This window comes from Condylura cristata, unplaced genomic scaffold (assembly GCF_000260355.1).
Source record: "Condylura cristata isolate star-nosed mole 26May11 unplaced genomic scaffold, ConCri1.0 scaffold00001, whole genome shotgun sequence".
NCBI classification, from domain to species: Eukaryota; Metazoa; Chordata; class Mammalia; order Eulipotyphla; family Talpidae; genus Condylura; species Condylura cristata.
In genome coordinates, this window is record NW_004567102.1 from 12,491,788 (window position 1) to 12,505,651 (window position 13,864).

At 38.1% G+C, this 13,864-nt stretch overlaps 1 protein-coding gene across 3 annotated transcripts in view; it reads right to left on the reverse strand.

Annotated features, from left to right (window-relative positions):
- RCAN2 (regulator of calcineurin 2) overlaps positions 1–13,864 on the reverse strand; it is a 250,664-nt gene that overhangs the window by 209,588 nt on the left and 27,212 nt on the right. The window lies entirely within an intron of this gene.

The window sequence follows — 13,864 nt, forward strand, 5'->3', positions numbered from 1 at the left end:
CTTTCTGGAGTGGCAGGGCAGAGCAGGAGAGTATGAGTAGAGCAAGGAAATCCCTGTGGTCTCGTATTATCCTCTTGATCTCTGAGTCACAGTTTCTCACAAATCTGCTTTCAGGCAAGAATTCAGTCAGAGCTATGGCCCTCAAAATCCACTTGACCAGGACAGGAATTAGAAGTTATAAACTCTAGCCCAACTACGCAGTGTTTGCTAGACTTTGGACCTAAAAATGTTAGAGAAGATCTCTGAACCTTTGCTTCCTTAGAAGAATCAAATGCATACATAGATACACACACAAAAAAATGTGGGGATAAGCTACATGATGACTTATACACTACTGCCACCACCACTACTGATGCCTGTCATTTATTGAGTTTAGGAACTGTTCTAAATGATTTGCATGCATTAACTGACATATCTAATCTCCACAATAGTCTATGAGGTTGATAGCAATATTATTCCTATTTTATACAAGGGGAAACTGAGGAACAAAGTAACTAAACCGCACTTCAAGGTCACTGACAAATTGGTAAGGCTAAGATTCATATCAAAGGAATTTAGTGCCAGGGTTCACTTCTCTATGCCAGAGAAATGATGCAGATCAAAATTGGTACAAGTATATATTTATGGACATATAATCTACTTCACCAACTGAATCCTGACTATGGTAATTTTACAGTTATTGATAGCCACTGTGAGGGAACACACACATACATACACACATAGATACACATCATTTTCTGCCCGGGATAATTAGTAACTTATGAACCCTCAATCTTGAAAATTCAGTACTGTCTTGTCTGAGCTGAAGCATAGCAGCCCCATCATGAAGCCTGCCAGTATTAGTCTCATGTTGCCATGTTCAGTCATTCTATTATTTCCTCACCCCTTACATTTAGAATTCTACCCAACTGCAGCCAGTGGTGAGTTTTTTCACATTTAGATAGTGGTATATATAATTTAGTAGAATGTATCTGTCTCCCTACTACTTCAGGAACAGAATATACATTTTCCTTTGATATCTTTGCTCATGATCATTCTGTTCAAAGCTCAATAACTAGAGGCCCAGAGGGTGCAATAACTTGGTCATGGGAATACAGGCAAGACTGACTGATGACTGCAACATAGCTACAGGGTCATCCTCAATGATTCCATTTCCCAAGCCCCAATAGTGCAGAACTTCAGAATGAAGGACAGAAAATGGGCACCGCTAAAGGTCATTTCACCTTCAGGAAGTTAAAATGATACAAATTCTAGGTCCCAGATAAATAAGGGTTTCTGCATATATTGCTCTTGAACTATGAACCCTAAAGATGTCATGGTGATGAAGATATGTTGTTGTTTTTTTTCTCTAGAAACAAAGCTCAAGTGGGATCTGAATGCAGTGTTTGATGAAATATAAAACAATGCATTACATATAAAATGTTGTGTCTGATTCATACAGGAGTAAAAAATTAAAGAATTTGAGGTAATAACTGTAATTAGATCACTGTATTGTAGAAAATGAAAATGTTAGTCTATATAAAATGTAATAAGCTGCCCCTATATTCTACAGTGTTTTAAATTCTAATCAGTGTAGTATTTTCATACTTAAATCAACAAGATGCTTATTTCAAATAAAATGTAACACATTTAAGCATTGTTTTATTTTACAATTAAGATATATACCGTTTTTGACAGAAGAAAAAATTTTAATGAAACGTTAAAACACATTTATTTTTCCTCTATATTGTTCCTTGAGATATTCTAGTATAATATGTATAATAATCACTTATTATTACTGGGGTGCTAATTATTTTAAAATAAAAATAATTATTAGAGTACTTAAATAGTATTGTTCTTATCAATGGATTATAGAAAAGCCTTTTGATAATAAAGCCATAATCAGCTCATAAAATATAATACATACATTAACAATCCATTCTGATTTTGTTTTTTTTAGAATTTTTTAAATCAAGCTAATCCCAAAACATTCTTAAGTGTGTTCAGATAATGTTTCACCTTCTACTTTTCCATAAAGAAATTAAAATGCATTGCTTAACAAACAACAACTAGACCAAATATTAAGATTCACTCAGGACTAATTTTAAACTACTTCAATAGCTTTAACTTCTGAGCTATAACAATATGATTATCTTCATGAGATTTTAAGCTCATTCTTTCAGTAAAGATTTAAAAGGTGAATACATATTTCACAAATAACTTTTCTTATTTATGTGGAGAAATATTTTCTAAGTCAGAGCTTCGAACAAGGGACTCTGATTTTTAATTCTAGTTTCATTACTGACTCACCTTATAATTTAGGAAAATTGATCAATCAATCAATCAAATTTATAAAATAAGGATGAAAACATCTATCTGCCTAGAGTGGGAAAAGGAGGGAAGTGAAATAAGAACAGAAGAATCAAGTATTATCATCTTCACAAAAGGATGTGGAACCAAATACCATAAAGACATATTATTGTAAATATCTCAAAACCTAACTATTATGCTTTGGTATTTCCACTAACTTGTAATAATCCCAAATAAACAGAAAGGGAAACTATGAAGATGAAAAGAATCTTCTAATAAAGAAATGTAAAAGCCCTACAACCCAAAATAATTATTTTATCTTTTTAATAAACTCTTAACCATTTCAAAATAAATTTGAGGCAACAGATGCATGCATAGCCTGGTACTATGGCAAAAACTAAAGGGTCTTCCTGGTGGCATAGGGGTTAAGTCTCAGCACTAGGAAGCTATCTGAAGCTACTACAGCAAAAGTTTGATCCCTGCCCAGGGAATGGACTCACATGGCACAGCAGACCTCTCCTGTCTCACCATCTGCTCCCCTCAACAGTGTCTTTCAGTCAATCTGCCTGTTCTGCTCCCCACTCTGTCTCTGGTGAGTCCTCTCACTCCCCTTAGTCCTCCCTCCTAAATCCCCCCCCCCTGCCTTTGGCCTACACCCCAGATCTTGTATGCATAAATGAATAAATCCTTAAAAAAAAAAAAAGAATAAAAACTAAGGTGTCTGCATCAATGTATCTTTAGCCTGGTGATATCTATAGAAAGTCCTAATAATGCTATCTGACTAAAAGAATGAATGATTGATGTAAAGGGAATCAATTTAGGTATTAACGGACCAGCAATGAGCCATAATTATATACATACATGCATATGTGTGTGTGTGTGTGAAACTATATATATCAAATAAAAATAACCAGCTCATTCAAATATAAGGTTTGACTTGAACTTGAAACCTGACCATAGAACTAAGGCATCTAGAGGAAGTAGGGGGAGAGGAAAAGATGAGAACAAAGTGGAAAGAGAACACAACACACTGTGGTTTGGTTTATAAGATACTATTGTATTTTTTTTTAAAGATTTATGCATACAGAATTGGGGAACAGGCCAGAGGTGTAGGGGTGGTGAGAGCACTCACCAAAGAGAGTGGGGAGCAGAACAGGTAGACTAACAAAGTTCACTGCTGAGGGGAGCAGCGGGCTGGTCAGGAGAGGTCTGCTGTGCCATGTGGCTCACCTCCCTGGCAGGTTATCGAACTTTGCTGAAAGGGCAGCGGCTAACTTGCAATGCTATACTTCAACCCATTGCACGACCAATGAGGAATGCAATTTTATAAACAAAAAATAATAAGAATCACTCAGAGGATTCCTCTAGCAAAAAAAATAAGTAAATAAAATAACATCTATTTTTGTAAATTATACACGTACACTGAAGAAAGAAAAAGGCAAATTCAGAAGGGTATAAACAAAGGAAAGTAAATTATAATTCTGGTTACTGTCAAGTGAAAACTGCTAACATTTTGGTCTACTTACTTCTAAAGCTTTCCTCACATATATAGTTTTTTTTATTTCACTTGATCCTGCTGTTTAGTATCCTAGTTCTCTCTTGAGACATTGATATGATCAAAAGCAGTTCCCTATATCATTATATCTTCTTTGAAAACATTAATTTTAATAGCCAAATAATATCCTAGTGTATGCATTTCTCATAATTTATTTAGCCATTCTTCTATTGTTTGACATATGAATACCATAAATTTTATCATCACCTGCCTCTGGAAAAGGAAAACCACTATCCATTTTTAAAATATAAAGCCTCCCTTAGGAGAACCTCAAATCTTCTTTAGATGCAGAGAAGAGACATGTTTATGAAATACTGGAAAAAGCCCCAGGGGTATTCTTGAGGTCTAGTCCTTCTGGAAGTTGTATGCTTATAGGCTGTGGTTTCATGCCAGCAAAATAGACAAACTCCAAAGTTTTGTCTACCTTACATGTCTATGAACGTCAAATGAAGCACATGGATGTCTTTGGCAGCATCCAAAAGAATATATGAATGAAAGCTATTACTCTGTATCAGCTCACCTAACGCAAATCAATAGCAGAGTAAAATGGCACTACAGGGGCAGAAGGTTGCCATCTACTACTCTTAAGTGTTTAAACAGGTTTCAAAATTCCTGTGAATGGTCATGAAGGTTAAAGCCCATACCATTAAGCAAGATCAAAAGAGATTATCTGCTGAATATTTGTTATGAGTCCTGTTGGATAGGCCACTATTAGGAAGGATCGATAATTGTAAGGAAAAAGAGAGTAATCAAAACAAGAAACAATTATGCTTTTTCACAAATAACACACCAATAACAAAATGACAGTTCATTTAATGTTACAAAGTTCGTGGTAATGATAATATAAATGATTGAAATTGCCTCATTTTAATGGAGGGGGAAGCCTGGAAGGAGGAAGCTTTTCAACTATTTCATTACTTTGCTACAATGTGAAAATGATTTTTCACCCAGATCTTCAGACAATACTTAATAATTAAATATTAAATGACCTTGCACCCTCCCTGGTGTCTTAGCAGGTTAAAACACAGCACTGTAAGCTAGCCGCAGCCACTTGGGTGCCAGTTCAATCCAGGCCCCATAGGTGACCCACATGGCACAGCAGACTTCTCCTGACCCGCCCACTGTTCCCCTCAACAGTGTACTTGGTCAATCTGCCTGTTCTGCTCCCCCACTCTGTCTCTGGTGAATCCTCTCACCACCCCTGCATCTCTGGCCTGTTCTTCAGTTCTGTATGCATAAATAAGTAAATCTTTAAAAAAAAATTAAAAGGCCTCAAATGAACAAAGTATTGCTCACATAATGAAGACTAGCTACCTGAAACAAAGATGTCTATTCAGCACAAAAGAATTAGTGACTGAATGTTTGCTGCATGAATAAGTGAATAAATTCTCTCTTCACAGTAAACTGGGCCAATATCAACATTACTGGGGTTTTACACAAGGAGTTCATTTTCCAAATTCCCTAATTTCTATTCCTAGCAAACATTATTATGGTACAATTACACCCAGGAAGAAGAGATGACAAAGACACATCTGATACTCTTGGCTATCACTGTCACAACACTCTCAATGTGCATGAGATGACGAATCTAAATAAATTAAAAATCAAAATCAACAGGCAACTATAAATCAAATACATTCTGCAGGGGAGGAGAAGGGAGAAGGATCAGGACAGGGGTGAGAAGAGCACAAGGGACTTCAGTGATGGTGCACAGGTGAACTGGTGATGCACACTACACCTGAGAAGAAAAAACATATATCATGCAAGAATAAAGAATGGTGTAAAAATCTATAAACCCCCCCAAAAAATAATTCACTTTTCTAGAAATAAGTTATACCTAGTCACAAAGAGCTGCCATGTACTTCCCTAAGTATTCTGGTCTATAAAGTCTGAAACTATATGTAAAAGGAAGGGATGATCACAAGTAAGCCCATGAGAACATGGCAAAAAAAAAAAAATACAACTGAAAACATCCATGCTCATACTAGCTTCACAAATACAATCACCATCATTTGTGTTAGGAGTGCCCTAGAGGGAAGCCAAATGCTATCTTGAAAGGTGTGAGGTGGTGATAATCTCATCTTCCTATAACCAGACCTATATGGGCCCAAGTGTACAGCCTGCCAAACTACAACAGTTTTAGGCAGAGAAAAGAACTTTATTAGATGATGTGACTGTCGAGTATGGAGACGGCACCTCCTTCAAACCTCCCTCCTCATCCCAACACAGCCAAGTGCTTTAAAGAATGAGTGCAGGGCACATAGCTCTCTGAGATGCTCAGAGGAGGGGGAGGGGACTTTCAGTGTGCAGGTGTGTGGCTGTTCATGCCTCTCCATGGATTGCATGTTCATTGGTAGGGAAGAGACTCTGTGAGTGCTCAGCAGGGAACCTGGAAGGTTTGACATGATGCGAGCATTCATTGCTCCCAGACAGTTGTTTCCTGTGGGGGCCACAGGTGTGCACTAGAAAAGAACTGCTGGACATGAGATGCCCATTAGCATCTCCTTTACTGGTCAGGCTCTGCTGGCCTTGCAGAAACAAGTGGGCAAAAGTTTGGGGATTAGGCAGAGTGGTAGATACAGGGGAAGAAGAAAACAATGACCATGCTTTTCCATTTGTTATAAAATAGGCCTGGACTTTACAATATAGTTTCTCACTGTGGTTTTATTCAGTGCTGTCAACATTGAGAGAGAATTGGCTAATTATGAGCAGTAGCCACAGAAGAAAAATTAGAAGTCTTTCTAGGGAGACAATCCATTCGCATCCAGGAGCCTAAAGTTATGTCATCTAAGAAACAGGGGCAGGGGAAGACATGGCACAAGTAAGTGTAAGAAAGAAGTGTTGATTGAAATAACAGTTGCTTTCAAATTCTGAGAGAAGGAAATTGAATTTTTGAGTTTGGCACTCTGAGAACAGGAGTCAAAAAAGGAGAAAAAAATCAGTTTAATAAAATGAACCGTGGTTTTTTTTTTTTTTCCCCCAGAAGATTTATTTATTTATTTATTTATGCATACAGAACTGGGGTACAGGCCAGATGTGCATGGGTGGAGAGAGTCAGAGTGGGAGGCAGAACAAAAAGATCCACAAAGTACACTGCTGAGGGGAGCAGCAGGCAAAACAGGAGAGGTCTGCCGTGCCATGTGGTCACCTCCGGGGCAGGCAGGGATGGAACTAATGCTGAAGTGGCTTTAGCTTCTTAGTTCTGTGCTTTAACCCACTGTGCCACCAGGGGGGGCCCATTTTCAGATTTTTTTCTAAAAGAAATTATTCCATATTACTCTCCAAAATGGCTGCAACAATTTACATTTCCACCAGCAGTGTGTCAGAGTCCCTCTTTCTCCAAATCCTCCCTAAAATGTTTTTTGTTATGAGTCATTATTGCAGGTGTCACCTATGTCATTGTAGTTTTGATTTGCACTTCCCAGTAAGAAGTGATCATTAACATTGTTTTGAGTCTACTTATTGGCCATATACATCTTCTTTAGAAAATTGTCTATTCAGATCTTCGGTCAATTTTTTTTTTTAATTGAAAGGTTTGGGTTTCCTTGTTGTTAGATTGAATGAGTTCATGACCTATGTTGGATTGTAACCCCTAATCAGATGTGTGATATGTAAATATCTTCTTCCATTCAGCTGTCTTTTGCATCTGCTGATATTTTCTTTCACGATGAAAAGCTTTAAATTTGATGTATTCCCAGTTGTTTATTTTTACTTTCCTTGTCACTGGGGTTGTGTCCCAAAGATGTTTCTATCATTGATTTCATATGTTTTCTTCTATATATTTTATAGTTTAAGTCTTGGAACTACATGTTTAATTCATTTTGCAGTTATTTTCATATAAGTAGTTAGAAAGTGATGCAGTTCACTCTTTGACATGTAGTTATCCAGTTTTCTATTATTATTGTTGAAGAGATTTTCCTTTCTCCATTGTAGGGTCATGATTCCTTTGTTGATTTCTGTCCACATAGCATCTGACCTTGCTGGCATCTATTTACTCCCTGATACCCTAGCATTTTCAGAAGAAAGACTTGTCTGTTTTTCATACCTGATTGTGTTTGCCTCCACCTCCTTCACCAAAGCAGTTACTAGGTTCCAAAGTTCCTGATATGGACATGAATCTTTCAGTCCCCAATTAAAAAAAAAAAAAAAAAAAAAAGGCCTCTGTATTACAGCATGCCTCTATCTCTTTGGTGTTCTGCTCTTGTAAGTAAAATTCCCAAGCATAATTATACTGCAATTTTTCCTACTCTTTACCAGGCCATTTGTTTCCTTACAAAAACAACGATCTCCCGTCATCTTTCAGAACTTTTGTTTTTCTCTGTATATTATTTTGTTGTATACATGAGAAGAAGTTAAAGTTAAAAAGAGTATTTACCCTTCTGCTATCTTGGTGGAACTCAATTTTCTATCCATCTCAAATTTTTGAAGAATAGAAACCTGAAACTAAGGTTTTATAGTGCTTCATATCCCTTTAGCTTTTCATCTCTAAAATTAAATGTTTAAATGAAATCTAGAGCAAAATGAGCTTAGAAGAAAAATGTTATATGAATAGCAATAATCGTTTTCAATTAAATCATATCCTCTGCTTTCATTTTGGTCTTGAGTAAGGTCCTTTTGATGCCCTTTTTTGCATTTTGATATGTAGATCCTTTTAGAGATAAATCAGGTCGTTAGCTCATTTTTGTCCATCTTACAGGGAGATTGAAGTATAACATTAGTAACAACAAACCATCCTAGCCATTCTGAGACACAAAGGAGAGACAAGATATTCTTAGGCTATGCTCCATAGAAACCCATTAGAGCGCTTTTTGAAACATAATAGAACCTATTTAATTCAGCTGCAGAATTTTCACACCTGCCGAGCTGTGTGAACCTCACACTATTCTTGACACCATTTGGGATCAGTCTTGAAAGAATAGGGATCATGCAGTTTTCAACTCATGATTTTCTTTTTTTTTTTTTTTTAACTTAGGGTTTTCAAAGGAAATTATCTACATTCCTTATTCATGGCGCTCTTCAGGACATTTTTTGGAACCACTATTTCACCTTCAGCTCCCACAGGACAATAATTCAATTAATTCAACTCACCAAGGAAGCTGCTTCTTATGAAATTTTATGAAGTTGAAAAAAAATCAAGTTGTTTTCATCTCTTCTTTTGCATTAGACTATATAACAGCAATGAACTACATGTTCTCCCAATTGAATACCTTTATATTTGTGGGGTTTTAATGTTCCTGCTCCTCCCAGGAGGATATACAAATTCTTTCTATTCTCCTGATGGACAAAATAAAAAGTTAAGTTCCTCAAATTCACTCATACTCAGAAGGGACATGTAGATAGGATGCTTGTATTTCTGTTCCAACAAACCTGCTGGCACCAACAAAAAATATATTTCAAATAAGCTTGCTGCAAGAGAACAGAGTCAGATAAAGGAAATGCCATCATTTACAAAGGCATGAAAGTGAGGAGGGTGCTCTTAAAGACAGAACAATTCCATCTCTACAAACAAATTACCTACTAGGGACCACAGATTTATCAAGCAAAACAAACAGTATTGGTACACTCACCTAAAAGAAAAGCTCTTCATGGTCAGTATAGCAATCAAGGTCCCAGCAGGAAACAGATGGTATGCCCAAATCAGATCATTTGAAAAGTGTCTAATAAAGGAACTGCTTACAAAGTTGTCGACAGAGTTTAGGGAAACCATAAAATACCATGCAAAACCCTGGGCTACTACTGAAGGGTAATTCTCCCTAAAATGTCCAGAGCAGGCCGCTGTCATCTAGGCATGGGGAACTAACGTCACTGGCGATCTTGTGGGTTTTGAGAGAAATTTGTTGCCATTAACTTAAAGAATGAAGATTACCAAGATTTACAGACATCTCCAGAAATAACTTTTTCTTTTTTTTAAATCAAAAAACCTATCTTAAGGCAGGGCAAACATCTAGGGCATCTATTTTGTCTAATGAGTCAGCCTCTCCTCATGACCTGAGAACCCCTCCTTTCTCCCTGACACCCCCATCCTTACCCTATTTATTAGCTCCAGAATGTGAGGCCTCAGTCTGTCTCATTTACTCTAGAATTAGCAGCCATGGAAATCCTCCATACGTATGCAATTAGGTTTGTTCTTTTTCTCCTACTAATCTTTCTGGTGTTAATTTGTTTGCTTGACCAGAACAAGAAGAACCCAGAAGGGACTTTTTTCTCCCTGTTCCCCTGTAGCACTACCCATAGGCCTAAAGCAACAAGAAGTGGGAGAGGTTTCCAGAACCCCATGAACAGAGAACTGTGAGGAGAGGGTCTCCTGACAGAACTTTTGTTGAAGGATCTAGCCAACTCATTACAATACCTCTAAGAGATGCCATAGGTATAAATACTCCCACTTTGCTGTCTTACTATAATCTCCCAGCATGTTCCAATAGCTAAACTCAACTGGAAACTAGAGGGCATGGAGTGGTGATATCAAGTAGAAGGGCTAGTCACTGGGGGCATGGTACAGGATGGAAAAGACGTGACAGGGTCTTTCTGGGATGAAGAGGAAAAGTCAAGCACTATCGTCATAACTAAGTGGTAATTCAGAAATTTGATAGGTTAATTTCATTAGAACTGGATTTTAAAATAAGCTTTTTTTTTTTAAGTTTAAACCATTGTAAATTGAAAACTCAAATCAGGGCCTGTACCAGTTGTCACTGATTCACCATTTTTGACAGTTTTTCTTAAGCATAAAAAGCATGCACGCACAGACACAATGATGCCTGCAGCACCTGGGGGACAGGAATTCTTGAAACACTTATGGAGTCGGAAGACCTATGTCTCATTATTGCTGAAGGAAGACGCTTAAAGAAAGCCCAGAGCCTGTGGATGAGCCAAACAATTATATGCAAAATAACTTTTCACAGGAGGATGACTCTTCAAAAGTGAGCAGCAAACCAGGGGATGTTGCTATGGCAGCCACAGTAAGACTTACCCTGTCATCTCTCACCTTCTGCTTTCAGATGGGGCACACCATGCTGAGGGAGAAACAGGTGATGGGGAGAAACTGAATGAAAAGGAAAAAAAGCAGAGTGGGAAGTGAGAGATGCCACTTCTTTGAAGGATAACCAACCAAGAAGGGTCTGAGTTATTGAGACTTGCCAGTAAGAGAGACAAGCCAGACTGGAAGGCCGCCTGGAGGGGTGGGGTTTAAGAGGTGGTCAGCACTCCTGAGGTGGTCAAGGAGGCAGCTGAAATCCCTCACATTAGGTTAGCAGATAAAGATCAGCTTGATTGTAAAGTCTTTTTAACACAAGACAGGAAGGAGCGAGAAATACCACTACCTCAGTGCCCAGCACACAACATATTACTTTTTCTCAAGCACAATTAAATGTTCATGTCACTTCCACATTCAAGATTTTCCACAGCTCCCTAAATTCTGTCAGGTTCTTTAACAATAGTTCTTTAGTCCAGCAAACCAAGATGGCCACAAGATGAATCTTCCTGTCCAGATTTAGCTACTTTCACATTAGTACTGAGAAAAGAATCACAGGTCTCATAGTTCCACTTCTGTCAACAGGATAATAACAATAATAGCAGCAGCAAGTAATTGTTGAAAAATTGCTTTGTTTTAAGTGCTCTAACTACATTAAACAGAAATACCTATGTGGGCCTGACCAACTTGCTCAAGCTTTCCCCACTATTGTTTTTCTGCAAGTCCCATTCATCAATATTCCACTCATCAAAAAAAACCACATCTGAGGCCACTGCCTCAGACCAAATCAGAGCACCCCCCTGCACAAATTGAGGTCCTCCTCACAGAACCCTCTTAAACCTGTGTTAGTACCTCTCTCAACACCTACTTTTGTTTGTCTCCTTTGTACTTTTCTTTTTCTTTTCTCCAATCAATGCTGAGGGCAGCGGCCATATCTGCACCTGGGTAACCTCTGTACCAGCTAAACTAGACCTTATACTGGGAAGGTAACCTCAGAAATGTGATATATTCAATGGAATCAAGGGCTTCTGAGTTTGACTCTCAACTCCTCAACACACTAGCTAGCTTGGGCAAGTTACTTAATCTATGTTCCATTTCCTTACCCATAAAGTAGGAATAAGAGGAGGGGATGCAGACCTGACTGTGCTGTTTTGAGGATGGATAACTAATACAAGTAAGGCATAAAAACACTAACTTACGCTTTCTCTGAGAATAAGTCACTGTTCTGACTTTCACTGCTTAGGTCACTTTCACTGCTTTTTATTTGGTTTGTGATGTTTCCCTTCTCCTTCCTTTCCTTTTTCTCTCTCTCTCTTTTTTTTTTTTATTTTGTACAGAACTGGGGTACAGGCCAGAGGCTCAGGGGCGGTGAGAGGCTTCACCAGAGACAGAGTGGGAGCAGAACAGGCAGATCAACGAAGTACACTGCTGAGGGGGGCAGCGGGCGAGTCAGGAGAGGTCTGCCACTCCATGTGGTCACCTCCGGGGCAGGCGGGAATCGAACTCATGCGGAGGTGGCTTTAGCTTCTCAGTGCAGTGCTTTAACCCGCTGCGCCACCAGGGAGGGCCTCCTTTCTCTTTTAAGATAGTAGTATTTTGGGTGTGTTCTCATACAAATAATGGTCAGTCTTGTGTATTGCGAACTAGAATAAGTTCTAGTTCCTGTCTACATGGAGCTGCCTGTCCTCAGCCTTTTTAACCAAGAGTCAAAACTGCGAAGCCACAATGAGCTGGGCAGTTTTTTTTTTTCCCCATTCTCAGATAGTCACAAGTTGGAATGATCCATAATTAGTCCCCCACTTCTTAGTGCCATGTGTTGTTTGCAAGAGAAAGTTGACCCAGATTCTAGCTTAGAAAATCACAAGCTGAAACCTTTATTCTGGCTTACTGCTATTGGGTCCAGTTACTCTAAGAGAACAATTTAATCATCTTTCACCTTTCAGGAGTTTAGCTCATGAGGGTAGAACCTGGATTGGTAGTAAGGTTTTTGGGGAAGATCTACAGGGAGTTTAAGGAGAGAGATTCATCTACTGGAAGAAGTCAGTAGGAATGGTGAAGTGATTTAATCAATAACAGATATTTTAAGAACTGGCAACAAGCCTTCCTGCCTCTATCCTGCCTTATTCCAATGACCATACTTGAAATAAAATAAGAAAAACATGAATATCATCCTTCTACTATTTTCTCTAAAAGAGCAAACAGAAATTCTTGAAACTTTCATGAACAGAAGCTGCACGGTGGCACCATGATAATCAAGATGGCGGCTTCACCATTGAAACCTGCAGGCTCTTGACAAATACAGCTACATTCCAATACAACATTGGAAGGTCTTCATATAAGAGGGAAAAAACTAGGGCTTTTTACCTTTCTGTTCCTTTAACCAACCCCAGCACTACTGTATATGTTTGTAATTAGAAAACAGCTAAAAAGTTGAAGCGTCTTATTAAATTGTCAAAGATCAGTGTTTGCCACTGGGCTCCTAAAACAATTCAGTATGAGGCATGAGCATTCTGAAAGATGAGAAATTTTATTTTAGGCTAACTTGTATTTTTAAGAGACTACTGTGTCTTTATATAGTTACCTAATCATTCAACCTTTCAGATGACAGTGTCTGTCACATAACAGATGCTCGAAGGAATCTGCTCAGAAATCTAGACCGTTCTCTATTTTCTTTCTCTCTACCAGTTCACTTACTTTCTTACCTCCATTTTCTACATTTGTTAAAAATAATTTTATTCATTTCCTTTTTTTCCTTTTTTTCAAGAATGTTAGTAGTCTTTCAAAACTTAACGTGAAACATTAAAAAAATGTAGTAAGCCCAGGATCTCAAAAAAAGGGGGGGGCGAGGAATGCATGATGTGAATGGGAAAAATAACTCTAACTGGCCACAGATATATGATTTGTCTTTGGACACTAGATATGAAGAGGGTGAAATCTGTGCACCATGCACAATTTAGTCTTCCCTCCTGTCCTTGTCCTCCCTTTGCACCATTAGGCACAGATGTCCCTCTTAGTCTTTCCACCAGTCTATTAAAACTTGTATGGTGTGACTA